Source organism: Rattus norvegicus, chromosome 17 (genome assembly GCF_021556685.1).
Source record: "Rattus norvegicus strain SHRSP/BbbUtx chromosome 17, alternate assembly SHRSP_T2T, whole genome shotgun sequence".
Taxonomy (NCBI): Eukaryota; Metazoa; Chordata; class Mammalia; order Rodentia; family Muridae; genus Rattus; species Rattus norvegicus.
Window position 1 is genome coordinate 92,283,460 of NC_141550.1, and position 15,772 is coordinate 92,299,231.

At 40.2% G+C, this 15,772-nt stretch overlaps 1 protein-coding gene across 6 annotated transcripts in view; it reads left to right on the forward strand.

The window, feature by feature from the left end:
- Positions 1-15,772, forward strand: part of Potec (POTE ankyrin domain family, member C) — a 167,481-nt gene that overhangs the window by 118,610 nt on the left and 33,099 nt on the right.

Here is a 15,772-nt window from a genome sequence, read left to right on the forward strand (position 1 = left end):
GCAGCAAAACTTGTAAAGCTAACTCCTTTGTTGAAATGTATAGGTGAGTGTTTAACTATGAGGGATTTTTCCCTGCTTCTGTGTTCAGTCAGTTCTTACATGAAGATTAAAGATTAATCTTTTTATTATTTATTTATTTATTTATTTTATTAGATATATTTTTTCATTTACATTTCAAATGTTATTCCCTTTCCCTGTTTCCTGTCCATAAGCTCCCGTCCCATCCCAATCCCCTATCTGGTTATTCCCTCCATACATCTCCCTTACTGCTCCCCCATTTCCCCCTGCACTGGCGGTCCAACCTTGGCAGGACCGAGGATTTCCCCTTCCACTGGTGCCCCAACAAGGCTATTCTCTGCTACATATGCATTTGGGGCCCTGAGTCAGTCCATGTATAGTCTTTTGGTAGTGGTTTAGATCCTGGGAGCTCTGGTTGGTTGGTATTGTTGTTCTTATGGGATTGTAAGCTCCTTCAACTCTTTCAAACCTTCCTCTAATTCCCCCCAAGGGGGATCCTGTTCTTAGTTCAGTGGTTTGCTGCTAGTGTTGACCTCTGTATTGGACATGCTCTGGATGTGTCTCTCAGGAGAGATCTATATCCGGTCCCTTTCAGCATGCATTTTTTAGCTTCATCAATCTTATCTGGTTTTGATGGCTGTATAGATATGGGGCACATGTGGGACAGGCCCTGAATGGCCATTCCTTCAGTCACTGCTCTAAACTTTGCTTCCATATCTCCTCCAGGGGATATTATTTTTCCCCTTTTAAGAAGGAGTGGGAACATCCGCATTTTGGTCATTCTTCTTGAGCTTCCTGTGTTCTGTGGATTGCATCGTGGGTAATTCAAGCTTTTTGACTAATATCAACTTATCACTGAGTGCATACCAAGTGTGTTTTTCTGTGATTGAGTTACCTCATTCAGAATGGTATTTCCTAGTTCATTCCATTTGCCTAAGAATTTCATGAAGTCATTGTTTTTGATAACTGAATTGTACTCCATTGTGTAATGTACCACATTTTTTGAATCCATTCCTCTGTTGAAGGGCATCTGGGTTCTTTCCAGCTTCTGGCTATTATAAATAAAGCTGCTATGAACATAGTGGAGCATGTGTCTTTGTTGTATGTTGGAGCATCTTTTGGGTATATGCCCAGGAGAGGTATAGCTGGGTCCTCAGGTAATGGAATGTCCAATTTTCTGAGAAACCTCCAGACTGATTTCCAGAATGGTTGTACCAGTTTACAATCACGCCAACAATGGAGGAGTGTTCCTCTTTCTCCACATCCTTGCCAGCATCTGCTGTCATCTGAGTTTTTTATCTTAGCCATTCTGACAGGTGTGAGGTGGAATCTCAGGGTTGTTTTGATTTGCATTTCCCTTATGACTAAAGATGTTGAACATTTCTTTAGGTGTTTCTCAGCCATTCGGTATTCCTCAGCTGAGACTGTTTTGTTTAGCTCTGAACCCCATTTTTTAATAGGGTTATTTGGCTCTCTGGAGTCTAACTTCTTCAGTTCTTTGTATATTTTGGATATTAGCCCTCTATCAGATGTAGGATTGGTAAAGAAAGATCTTTTCCCAATCTGTTTGTTGCCGTTTTGTCCTAATGACAGTGTCTTTTGCCTTACAGAAGCTTTGAGGTTTTATGAGGTCCCATTTGTCGATTCTTGATCTTAGAGCATAAGCCAATGGTGTTTTGTTCAGGAAATTTTCCCCAGTGCCCCTGTGTTTGAGACTCTTCCCCAATCTTTCTTCTAATAGTTTGAGTGTATCTGGTTTGATGTGGAGGTCCTTGATAAACTTGCACTTAAGATTTATACATGGTGATAGGAATGGATTGATTTGCATTCTTCTACATGCTGACCTCCAGTTGAACCAGCACTATTTGTTGAAAATGCTATCTTTCGTCCATTGGATGGTTTTAGCTCATTTGTCAAAGATCAAGGGACCACAGGTGTGTGGTTTCTGGGTATTCAACTCTGTTCCACAGATGTATCTGCCTGTCTCTGTACCAATACCAGACAGTTTTTATGACTATTGCTCTGTAATACTGCTTGAAGTCAGGGATGGTGATTCCCCCAGAAGTTCTGTTATTGTTGAGTATAATTTTAACTATCCTGGGTTTTTTGTTATTCCAAATTAATTTGCAAATTGCTCTTTCTATCTCTATAAAGAACAGAGGAGGAATTTTGATGGGGATTCAATTTTGTATTGACTCTGTAGATTGCTTTTGGCAAAATGACCATCTTTACTATATTAATCCTGCCAATCCATGAGCATTGGAGATCTTTCCATCTTATGAGATCTTCTTCAATTTCCTTTTTCACAGACTTGAAGTTCTTGTCATACAGATCTTTTACTTGCTTGGTTAAAGTCATACCAGGATATTCTATGTTATTTGGGACTATTGTGAAGGGTGTTATTTCCTTAATTTCTTTCTCAGCCTGTTTATCCTTTGAGTAGAGTAAGGCTACTGATTTGTTTGAGTCAATTTTATATCCTGACACTTTGCTGAAGTTGTTTATCAGGCTAAGTAGTTCTCTGGTGGAACTTTTGGGATCACTTAAGTACACTATCGCATCATCTGCAAATAGTGATATTTTGATTTCTTCCCTTCCAATTTGTATCCCTTTGGCTTCCTTCTCCTGTCTGATAGTTCTGGCTAGGACTTCGAGTACTGTATTTGAATAAGTAGGGAGAGAGTGAGTAGCTTTATCTAGTCCCTGATTTTCATGGGATTGCTTCAAGTTTCTCTCCATTTAGTTTGATATTAGGTACTGGTTTGCTGTATATTGCTTTTACTATGTTTAGATATGGGGCTTCAGTGAACGTGATTGTTGGGGGGAAGGCGGTAATGGGGGGAGGATGGGAAGGGGAACACCAATATAGAAGGGGAGGGGGAGGGGCTAGGGACTTGTTGGCGGGGAAACCCGGAAGGGGAATAACAATCGAAATGTAAATAAGAAATGCTCAAGTTAATAAAGAGAAAAAAAAAGATATGGGCCTTGACTTCCTGATCTTTCCAGGACTTTTATTATGAAGGTGTGTTGAATTTTGCCAAATGCTTTCTTAGCATCTAATGAAATGATCATGTGATTCTTATCTTTGAGTTTGTTTATACAGTGGATTACATTGATGGATTTCCATATATTAAACCATTCCTGCATCTGGGATGAAGCCTACTTGATCATGCTGGATGATCATTTTGATGTGTTCTTGGATTCAGTTTGGAAGAATTTTATTGAGTATTTTTGCATCAATATTCATAAGGGAAATTGGTCTGAAGTCCTCTTTCTTTGTTGAGTCTTTGTGTGGCTTTGGTAGAAGAGTAATTGTGGCTTCATAGAAGGAATTTGGTAGTGATCCATCTGTTTTTCTTTTGGGCAATAGTTTGGACAGTATTGGTGTGAGCTCTTTTATGAAGGTCTGATAGAATTCTGCACTATCTGCACAGATAGAAATCCATCTGGTCCTGGGCTCTTTTTGGTTGGGAGACTTGTAATAACTGCTTCTATTTCTTTAGGAGTTATGGTGTTGTTTAGATCATTTATTTGTTACTGATTTAACTTTGGTACCTGGTATCTGTCTAGAAAATTGTCCATTTCCTCCAGATTTTCCAGTTTTGTTGAATACAGGCTTTTGTAGCAGGATCTGATGATTTTTTTAAATTTCTTCAGATTCTATTGTTATGTCTCCCTTTTCATTTCTTATTTTGTTAATTTGGATACACTCTCTCTTCCCTCTGGTTAGTCTGCCTAAGGGTTTAATCTATCTTGTTGATTTTCTCAAAGAACCAGCTCCTGTTTTTGTTGATTCTTTGTATAGTCCTTTTCGTTTCTACTTAGTTGATTTCAACCCTGAGTTTGATTATTTCCTGCCTTCTATTCCTGTTGTGTTTATTTATTTCTTTTTGTTTTAGAGCTTTCAGGTGTACAGTCAAGCTGCTGACATATGCTCTGTCCTGTTTCTTTTTGCTGTTGCTCAGAGCTATGAGTTTTCCTCTTAGTACTACTTTCATTGTGTTCCATAAGTTTGGGAATATTGTATCTTCATTTTCATTAAATTCTAAGAAGTCTTTAATTTCTTTCTTTATTTCTTCCTTGACGAAGTTGTCATTTGGCTCAGTGGTAGAGCACTTGCTTAGCGGGCACAAGGCCCTGGGTTCGGTCCCCAGCTCCGAAAAAAAAGAAAAGAAAAAAAAAACGAAGTTGTCATTAGGATATATGGGATTTTCCTGTAACTGTTGAGGCCTGACTTGTGACTGATTATATGGTCAATTTTGGAGAAGGTTCCATGAGGTGCTGAGAAGGATGTATATCCTTTTAATTTAGGATGGAATGTTCTATAAATATCTATTAAATCCATTTGGTTCTTAACTTCTGTTAGTTTCTCTGTCTCTGTTTAATTTCTGTTTCCATGATCTGTCCATTGATGAGAGTGGGGTGTTGAAATCTCCTACTATTATTATGTGAGGTGCAATGTGTGCTTTGAGCTTTAGTAAGGTTACTTTTATGAATGTAGGTGCCCTTTCATTTCCAGCATAGATATTTAGGATTGAGTGTTCATCTTGGTGGATTTTTCCTTTGATGAATATGAAATGTCCTTCCTTATCTTTTTTTAATAACTTTTGGTTGAAAGTCAATTTTATTTGATATTAGAATGGCGACTCCAGCTTGTTTCTTCAGGTCATCTGCTTAGAAAGTTGTTTTCCAGCCTTTCACTCTGAGGTGTGTTTCCTGCATGCAGCAAAATGCTGGGTCCTCTTTACGTTTCCAGTTTGTTAGTCTATGTCTTTTTATTGGGGAATTGAATCCATCCATGTTGAGAGATATTAAGGAATAGTGATTGTCGCTTCCTGTTTTTTTTTTTTGTTGTTGTTAGAGGTAAAATTATGTTTGTGTGTCTCTTTTGGTTTCATTGCAAGGAAATTATCTTGCTTTCTGTACAGTGTAGTTTCTCTCCTTGTGTTGGAGTTTTCCATCTATTATCCTTTGTAGGGCTGTATTTGTAGGAAGTTATTGTGTAAATTTGGTTTTGTCATGGAATATCTTGGTTTCTCCATCTATGTTAATTGAGAGTTTTCCTGGATACAGTAACTTGGGCTGGCATTTGTGTTCTCTCAGGGTCTGTGTGACATCTGTGCAGGATCTTCTGGCTTTCATAGTCTCTGATGATAAGTCTGGTGTAATTCTTATAGGTCTTCCTTTATATGTCACTTGACCTTTTTCCCTCAATGCTTTTAATATTCTTTCTTTGTTTTGTGCATTTGGTGTTTTAACTATTATATGATGTGGGGAATTTCTCTTCTGGTCCAATCTATTTGGAGTTCTGTAGGCTTCTTGTATATTTATGGGCATCTCTTTCTTTAGGTTAGGGAAGTTTTCTTCTATAATTTTGTTGAATACTGGCCCTTTAAGTCTTCACTTTCTTCTATACCTATTATCCTTAGGTTTGATCTTCTCTTTGTGTCCTGTCTTTCCTGGATGTTTTGGGCTAGGAGCTTTTAGCATTTTATATTATCTTTGACAGTTGTGTCAATGTTTTCTATGGTATCTTCTGACTCCGAGATTCTCTCTTCTATACCTTGTATTCTGTTGGTGATGCTTGTATCTATGGGTCCTTGTCTCTTCCTTAGGTTTTCTATATCCAGGGTTGTCTCCCTTTTTGGTTTCTTTATTGTTTCTATTTTTATTTTCAATTTGTTCACCTGTTTTGTTGTGTTTTCCTGTTATTCCTTCAGGGATTTTTGTGTTTCATCTCTAAGAGCTTCTACTTGTTTACTTGTGTTTTCCTGCATTTCTTTTTTTTTTTTTACTATTATTTTTTTTATTAACTTGAGTATTTCTTATATACATTTCAAGTGTTATTCCCTTTCCCGGTTTCCGGGCAAACATCCCCCTCACCCCTCCCCTTCCTTATGGGTGTCCCCCTCCCAACCCTCCCCCCATTGCCGCCCTCCCCCCATAGTCTAGTTCACTGGGGGTTTTCCTGCATTTCTTTAGTTGAGTTTTTTAAAATGTCTTTCTTAAGTCCTTCATCATTATAAAAAAATGCGACTTTAAATCTAAATATTGCTTTTCTGGTGTGTTTAGATATCCAGTATTTTCTTTTTTGAGAGAACTTGGCTCTGATGATGCCAAGTAGTCTTGGTATCTGTTGATTGGGTTTCTGCACTTGCCTCTAGCCATTGTGTTGTTTCTGGTGTTTGCTTGTCTGGCTGTTTGCGAGAGTGACTTGACCCTGCTGTAGGCCTCTGTGTCAGCACTCCTGTAGAACCTGTTTTCCTGTTTTCTTTCAGCCTTTTCTGAGAAAAGGTGCTCTGATTTCAGGTGTGTTGGTGCTCCTGGAGACTGTCTTTCATCTCTAGGCATGGGCAGGAATCAGAGTCCTGCCCCTGATTGCTCCTAAGTCCTTTCACCCAGGGGGCACATTTGTCACTAGGTGATTCCTTCTTGGGTCTGGACTGTGGGCAGAGGGTAGTCTCCTCTGACTTCTCAGGAGTGTCCACACTTCTGAGGGTCCAGCTCTCTCCCCCACTGGATTTGGGTGCAGGGAGCTGTTTCGCTGGTTCAGTTTGGTCCTGGGCGCAGACCAGAACAGTGCATACCGGCAGCTGTCTGTTCCTATATTCCTGTTTCCAAAGGCACTGTGCAGTTTTCCCTTGGACCCCAGATGTGGGCAAAGGTGTGCAGAGGTGGCAGTTTGTCCTGCCCTCTCAGGATGTTTGCCCTCCTGGGTGTTCAGCTCTCTTCTCCACGGGATTTGGGTGCAGAGAACTGTGGGATGGTTAGAGTATACTTTTGGGCAGAGTCAGAAACAGGAAGTGCCCTGAGCCAGAGGACTCCTGCCTCTGTGTATTCTGAATCCACCAGGCAGGTCACTTGGTAGCAGAAAAGTGGGTCTTACCTCTGCTCTCAGGTGTGTCGGAGCTTCTGGAGACTGTCTTTCTGCTCTACACGCGGGCAGGACTCTTAAAGATTAATCTTAATCTAGAGAATGTATATGAGGAATTGAAATATTCTAATTTTAGCATATTCTCCTCTTGGGGTTTAATTATATTCAAAATACAAACTGAGATAACTTTCGGAAACTTTATTGAAATCAATTTTATCAGGAATCTCTCTGAGATTCTTCTATAGACGTGTTGATTTAATTGGGGCTGAAGATAAGAAAAGTAAATATCTAGTAAATAAGCAAATGGAAGGTAAAGGTTACATTCTGTTTAGACAGTCTTTGCTCTCTCATTTTTATTTGATATTTTTGAGAATCTTGTATAATATATTTGATCATTTTTACCTCCTCACCCAATTCATCTCAGATCCATCTCCACTAACTATCCAACTTCTGATCCTCTAAAAACATACAAAAACCAAACAAAACTCAAACTAAAAAAAAAAGTCATCAAGTACATTTGATGCTGCTCAAGTACTCTAGGATGTGGCCTTTTACTGGAGCATGGTCACCCACTGTGGACTTTACGTCCTCTCTCAAAACTTATCAGTTGCCAATAGCTCCTTAGTTGTGGATGGGACTTTATGCTGATTTTCATTCAACATGCTGGGACATTTTGTGGCTTGATGTTGTTCAGGCTTTTGTATTCAGTTTCAATTACTGTAAGTTCATATGTGCAACTGCCCTGCCCTGTCTGAAAAAGTTTCCTTATAATCATCATTATTGCTTTTACAATCTTTCTGGCATGTCATCCACAAAGATGCCTGAGTCTGAAGGGGGACCAATGATGCAGAAGTCCTGGTTAGGCCTGATGATTCTGCCATTCTTTATTTTTTAGCCAGCTGTAGTCTGTGTATTACAGCAAAATAAGCATTTTTTGTGAACACCAAGAGTTGTACTGTGGTGGGTTGAAGATGCTTAGATTATGTGAAGTGACACTATTAGGAGGTGTGGCCTTATTGGAATAAGTGTGGCCTTGTCATTGAAAGTATGTCACTGTGCAGGCCAACTTTGAGGGCTCCTAATGCTCAAGTTCTGCCTAGTGCAGAAGAGTAAGCTTCCTCTTGGCTCCCTTTGGATCAAGATGTAGACTCTCAATTTCTTCGACAGCACCGTGTCGACCTGCCATGCTTCTTGCCATGATGCCAATGGAAAGAACCTCAGAAACTGTAAACCAACCCCAATTTTTTGTTAATTTTATTTTTTATTGGATTTTTTTACTTACATTTCAAATGTTATTCCCTTTCCCAATTTCCCCTCTGGAGTCTCCCTATCCTTTCGCCCCCTTCCCCATGTCTCTAGGAGAGTGGTCCCCCACTCACCCAGCTACACACCTACCCAATCCCTCTCATCTCCTTGCCTTGGCTTTCCCCTACACGGGGGCATTGAACCTTCACAGGGCCAAAGGACTCTCCTCTCATTGATGTTCAATAAGAACATCCTCTGCTGCATATGCAGCTGGAGCCATGGGTCCCCACATTGTACTCTTTGGTTGGTGGTTTAGTCTCTGGGAGCTCTGGGTGATCTGGTTGGTTGATATTGTTGTTCTTCCTATGGGGTTGAAACCCCTTCAGATCCTTCAGTCCTTTCCCTAAATCCTCCATTAGGGACCCCATTCTCCATTCAATGGTTGGCTGTGTGCACTTGCCTGTGTATATTTGGCAGGCTCTGGCAGAGCTTCTCATCAGACAGCTATATCAGGCTCCTGTCAGCATGCACTTCTTGACATCCACAATAATGTCTGGGTTTGGTGACTATATATGGGATGGATTCCCAGGTGGAGCTGCTTCTGGATGACTTTCCCTCAGACTCTGCTCCATACTTTGTCTCTATATTTCCTCCTGTGAGTATTTTGTTCTCCCTTCTAAGAAGGACTGAAGCATCCACTCTTTGGTTTTCCAACTTCTTAGCTTCATGTGGTCTGTGATTTGTATCTTGGCTATTTCCAGCTTTTGGGCTAATATCCACTTATCAGTGAGTGCATGCTATGTGTGTTCTTTTGTGCCTGGATGTCACTCAGCATATTTTCTAGTTCCATCCATTTGCCTAAGAATTTCATGAAGTCATGTTTTTAATATGCTGAATAGTACTCCCTTGTGTAAATGTACCACATTTTCTGTATTCATCCCTTTGTTGAAGGACATCTGGGTTCTTTTAAGCTTCTGGCGATTATAATAGTAGACCATGTGTCCTTGTTATATTTTGGAGTATCTTTTGGGTATATGCCCAGGAGTGGTATAGCTGGGTCCTCAGGTAGTGCAATGCCCAAATTTCTGAGGAAACTCCAGACTGATTTTCAGAGTGGTTGTGCCAGCTTGCAATCCCACCAACAGTGGAGGAGTGTTCTTCTTTCTCCACATCCTTGCCAGCATCTGTTGTTACCCAAGGTTTTTATCTTAGCCATTCTGACTGGTGTGAGGTGGAATCTCAGGGTTGTTTTGATTTGCATTTCCCTGATGACTAAGGATGTTGAACATTTCTTTGGGTACTTCTCTGCCATTTGATATTCTTCAGCTGAGAATTCTTTGCTTAGCTTTGTCTCCCATTTTAAATAGGGTTATTTAATTCTCTAGAATCTAACTTTTTGAGTTCTTTATATATATTTGATATTAGCCCTCTATTGGATGTAGGATTGGTAAAGATCTTTTCCCAATCTTCTGATTGCCTTTTTGTCCTATTGAAAAATATCCTTTGGCTTACAGAAGCTTTGCAATTTTATGAGGTCACATTTGTCAATTCTTGATCTTAAAGCATATGCCATTTTTGTTCTGTTCAGGAAATTTTCCCAGTGTGCATGTGTTCAAGGCTCTTCCCAACTTTTTCTTCTAATAGTTTGAGTGTATCTTGTTTGATGTGGAGGTCCTTGATCCACTTGGACTTGAGCTTTGTACAGGGTGATAAGAATGGATTGATTTGCATTCTTCTACAGGCTGACCTCCAGTTGAACCAGCACCATTTGTTGAAAATGCTATCTTTTTCCACTGGATGGTTTTAGCTCCTTTGTCAAAGATCAAGTGACCATAGGTGTGTGGGTCATTTTTGGGTCTTCAACTCTATTCCACTGATCTCCCTGCCTGTCTCTGTACCAATACCATACAGTTTTTTTTTTTTATTAACTTGAGTATTTCTTATATACATTTCGAGTGTTATTCCCTTTCCCGGTATCCGGACAAACATCCCCCTCCCCCCTCCCCTTCCTTATGGGTGTTCCCCTCCCAACCCTCCCCCCATTGCCGCCCTCCCCCCACCAGTCTAGTTCACTGGGGGTTCAGTCTTAGCAGGACCCAGGGCTTCCCCTTCCACTGGTGCTCTTACTAGGATATGCATTGCTACCTATGAGGTCAGAGTCCAGGGTCAGTCCATGTATAGTCTTTGGGTAGTGGCTTAGTCCCTGGAAGCTCTGGTTGCTTGGCATTGTTGTACATATGGGGTCTCGAGCCCCTTCAAGCTCTTCCAGTTCTTTCTCTGATTCCTTCAACGGAGGTCCTATTCTCAGTTCAGTGGTTTGCTGCTGGCATTCGCCTCTGTATTTGCTGTATTCTGGCTGTGTCTCTCAGGAGAGATCTACATCCGGCTCCTGTCAGTCTGCACTTCTTTACTTCATCCATCTTGTCTAATTGGGTGGCTATATATGTATGGGCCACATGTGGGGCAGACTCTGAATGGGTGTTCCTTCAGTCTCTGTTTTAATCTTTGCCTCTCTCTTCCCTGCCAAGGGTATTCTTGTTCCCCTTTTAAAGAAGGAGTGAAGCATTCACATTTTGATCATCCGTCTTGAGTTTCATTTGTTCTAGGCATCTAGGGTAATTCAAGCATTTGGGCTAATAGCCACTTATCAATGAGTGCATACCATGTATGTCTTTCTGTGATTGGGTTAGCTCACTCAGGATGATGTTTTCCAGTTCCAACCATTTGCCTACGAATTTCATAAAGTCGTTGTTTTTGATAGCTGAGTAATATTCCATTGTGTAGATGTACCACATTTTCTGTATCCATTCCTCTGTTGAAGGGCATCTGGGTTCTTTCCAGCTTCTGGCTATTATAAATAAGGCTGCAATGAACATAGTGGAGCACGTGTCTTTTTTTTTTTTTTTCCTTTTTTTTTTTTATTAACTTGAGTATTTCTTATATACATTTCGACTGTTATTCCCTTTCCCAGTTTCCGGGCAAACATCCCCCTCCCCCCTCCCCTTCCTTATGGGTGTTCCCCTCCCAACCCTCCCACCATTGCCGCCCTCCCCCCATAGACTAGTTCACTGGGGGTTCAGTCTTAGCAGGACCCAGGGCTTCCCCTTCCACTGGTGCTCTTACTAGGATATTCATTGCTACCTATGGGGTCAGAGTCCAGGGTCAGTCCATGTATAGTCTTTAGGTAGTGGCTTATTCCCTGGAAGCTCTGGTTGCTTGGCATTGTTGTACTTTTGGGGTCTCGAGCCCCTTCAAGCTCTTCCAGTTCTTTCTCTGATTCCTTCAATAGGGGACCTATTCTCAGTTCAGTGGTTTGCTGCTGGCATTCGCCTCTGTATTTGCTGTATTCTGGCTGTGTCTCTCAGGAGCGATCTACATCCGGCTCCTGTCGGTCTGCACTTCTTTGCTTCATCCATCTAGTCCAATTGGGTGGCTGTATATGTATGGGCCAAATGTGGGGCAGGCTCTGAATGGGTGTTCCTTCAGTCTCTGTTTTAATCTTTGCCTCTCCCTTCCCTGCCAAGGGTATTCTTTTTCCTCATTTAAAGAAGGAGTGAAGCATTCACATTTTGATCATCCGTCTTGAGTTTCGTTTGTTCTAGGGATCTAGGGTAATTCAAGCATTTGGGCTAATAGCCACTTATCAATGAGTGCATACCATGTATGTCTTTCTGTGATTGGGTTAGTTCACTCAGGATGATATTTTCCAGTTCCAACCATTTGCCTACGAATTTCATAAACTCGTTGTTTTTGATAGCTGAGTAGTATTCCATTGTGTAGATGTACCACATTTTCTGTATCCATTCCTCTGTTGAAGGGCATCTGGGTTCTTTCCATTTTCTGGCTATTATAAATAAGGCTGCGATGAACATAGTGGAGCACGTGTCTCTTTTATATGTTGAGGCATCTTTTGGGTATATGCCCAAGAGAGGTATAGCTGGATCCTCAGGCAGTTCAATGTCCAATTTTCTGAGGAACCTCCAGACTGATTTCCAGAATGGTTTTACCAGTCTGCAATCCCACCAACAATGGAGGAGTGTTCCTCTTTCTTCACAACCTCGCCAGCATCTGCTGTCACCTGAGTTTTTGATCTTAGCCATTCTCACTGGTGTGAGGTGAAATCTCAGGGTTGTTTTGATTTGCATTTCCCTTATGACTAAAGATGTTGAACATTTCTTTAGGTGTTTCTCAGCCATTCGGCATTCCTCAGCTGTGAATTCTTGGTTTAGCTCTGAACCCCATTTTTTAATAGGGTTATTTGTTTCCCTGCGGTCTAACTTCTTGAGCTCTTTGTATATTTTGGATATAAGGCCTCTATCTGAGGTAGGATTGGTAAAGATCTTTTCCCAATCTGTTGGTTGCCGTTTTGTCCTAACCACAGTGTCCTTTGCCTTACAGAAGCTTTGCAGTTTTATGAGATCCCATTTGTCGATTCTTGATCTTAGAGCGTAAGCCATTGGTGTTTTGTTTAGGAAATTTTTTCCAGTGCCCATGTGTTCCAGATGCTTCCCTAGTTTTTCTTCTATTAGTTTGAGTGTGTCTGGTTTGATGTGGAGGTCCCTGATCCACTTGGACTTAAGCTTTGTACAGGGTGATAAGCATGGATCGATCTGCATTCTTCTACATGTTGACCTCCAGTTGAACCAGCACCATTTGCTGAAAATGCTCTTTTTTCCATTGAATGGTTTTGGCTCCTTTGTCAAAAATCAAGTGACCATAGGTGTGTGGGTTCATTTCTGGGTCTTCAATTCTATTCCATTGGTCGATCTGTCTGTCTCTGTACCAATACCATGCAGTTTTTATCACTATTGCTCTGTAATACTGCTTGAGTTCAGGGATAGTGATTCCCCCTGAAGTCCTTTTATTGTTGAGGATAGCTTTAGCTATCCTGGGTTTTTTGTTATTCCAGATGAATTTGCAAATTGTTCTGTCTAACTCTTTGAAGAATTGGATTGGTATTTTGATGGGGATTGCATTGAATCTGTAGATTGCTTTTGGTAAAATGGCCATTTTTACTATATTAATCCTGCCAATCCATGAGCATGGGAGATCTTTCCATCTTCTGAGGTCTTCTTCAATTTCCTTCTTCAGTGTCTTGAAGTTCTTATTGTACAGATCTTTTACTTGCTTTGTTAAAGTCACACCGAGGTACTTTATATTATTTGGGTCTATTATGAAGGGTGTCGTTTCCCTAATTTCTTTCTCGGCTTGTTTCTCTTTTGTGTAGAGGAAGGCTACTGATTTATTTGAGTTAATTTTATACCCAGCCACTTTGCTGAAGTTGTTTATCAGCTTTAGTAGTTCTCTGGTGGAACTTTTGGGATCACTTAAATATACTATCATATCATCTGCAAATAGTGATATTTTGACTTCTTCTTTTCCGATCTGTATCCCCTTGACCTCCTTTTGTTGTCTGATTGCTCTGGCTAGAACTTCAAGAACTATATTGAATAAGTAGGGAGAGAGTGGGCAGCCTTGTCTAGTCCCTGATTTTAGTGGGATTGCTTCGAGTTTCTCTCCATTTAGTTTAATGTTAGCAACTGGTTTGCTGTATATGGCTTTTACTATGTTCAGGTATGGGCCTTGAATTCCTATTTTTTCCAGGACTTTTATCATGAAGGGGTGTTGAATTTTGTCAAATGCTTTCTCAGCGTCTAATGAAATGATCATGTGGTTTTGTTCTTTCAGTTTGTTTATATAATGGATCACGTTGATGGTTTTCCGTATATTAAACCATCCCTGCATGCCTGGGATGAAGCCTACTTGATCATGGTGGATGATTGTTTTGATGTGCTCTTGGATTCGGTTTGCCAGAATTTTGTTGAGTATTTTTGCATCGATATTCATAAGGGAAATTGGTCTGAAGTTCTCTTTCTTTGTTGTGTCTTTGTGTGGTTTAGGTATAAGAGTAATTGTGGTTTCGTAGAAGGTATTCGGTAGTGATCCATCTGTTTCAATTTTGTGGAATAGTTTGGATAATATTGGTATGAGGTCTTCTCTGAAGGTTTGGTAGAATTCTGCACTAAACCCGTCTGGACCTGGGTTCTTTTTGGTTGGGAGACCTTTAAGGACTGCTTCTATTTCCTTAGGAGTTATGGGGTTGTTTAACTGGTTTATCTGTTCCTGATTTAACTTCGGTACCTGGTATCTGTCTAGGAAATTGTCCATTTCCTGAAGATTTTCAAGTTTTGTTGAATATAGGTTTTTATAGTAAGATCTGATGATTTTTTGAATTTCCTCTGAATCTGTTGTTATGTCTCCCTTTTCATTTCTGATTTTGTTAATTTGGACGCACTCTCTGTGTCCTCTCGTTAGTCTGGCTAAGGGTTTATCTATCTTGTTGATTTTCTCAAAGAACCAACTTTTGGTTCTGTTGATTCTTTCTATGGTCCTTTTTGTTTCTACTTGGTTGATTTCAGCTCTGAGTTTGATTATTTCCTGCCTTCTACTCCTCCTGGGTGTATTTGCTTCTTTTTGTTCTAGAGCTTTTAGGTGTGCTGTCAAGCTGCTGACATATGCTCTTTCCTGTTTCTTTCTGCAGGCACTCAGCGCTATGAGTTTTCCTCTTAGCACAGCTTTCATTGTGTCCCATAAGTTTGGGTATGTTGTACCTTCATTTTCATTAAATTCTAAAAAGTTTTTAATTTCTTTATTTCTTCCTTGACCAGGTTATCATTGAGTAGAGCATTGTTCAATTTCCAAGTATATGTGGGCATTCTTCCCCTATTGTTATTGAAGACCAGTTTTAGGCCGTGGTGGTCTGATAGCACGCATGGGATTATTTCTATGTTTCTGTACCTGTTGAGGCCCGTTTTTTGACCAATTATATGGTCAATTTTGGAGAAAGTACCATGAGGAGCTGAGAAGAAGGTATATCCTTTTGCTTTAGGATAGAATGTTCTATAAATATCCGTTAAGTCCATTTGGCTCATGACTTCTCTTAGTCTGTCTACATCTCTGTTCAATTTCTGTTTCCATGATCTGTCCATTGATGAGAGTGGGGTGTTGAAATCTCCCACTATTATTGTGTGAGGTGCAATGTGTGTTTTGAGCTTTAGTAAGGTTTCTTTTACGTATGTAGGTGCCCTTGTATTTGGGGCATAGATATTTAGGGTTGAGAGTTCATCTTGGTGGATTTTTCCTTTGATGAATATGAAGTGTCCTTCCTTATCTTTTTTGATGACTTTTAATTGAAAATTGATTTTATTTGATATTAGAATGGCTACTCCAGCTTGCTTCTTCTGACCATTTGCTTGGAAAGTTGTTTTCCAGCCTTTCACTCTGAGGTAATGTCTGTCTTTGTCTCTGAGGTGTGTTTCCTGTAGGCAGCAGAATGCAGGGTCCTCGTTGCGTATCCAGTTTGTTAATCTATTTCTTTTTATTGGGGAGTTGAGGCCATTGATGTTGAGAGATATTAAGGAATAGTGATTATTGCTTCCCGTTATATTCATATTTGTATGTGAGGTTATGTTTGTGTGCTTTCCTTCTCTTTGTTTTGTTGCCAAGACGATTAGTTTCTTGCTTCTTCTAGGTTATAGCTTGCCTCCTTATGTTGGGCTTTACCATTTATTATCCTTTGTAGTGCTGGATTTGTAGAAAGATATTGTGTAAATTTGGTTTTGTCATGGAATATCT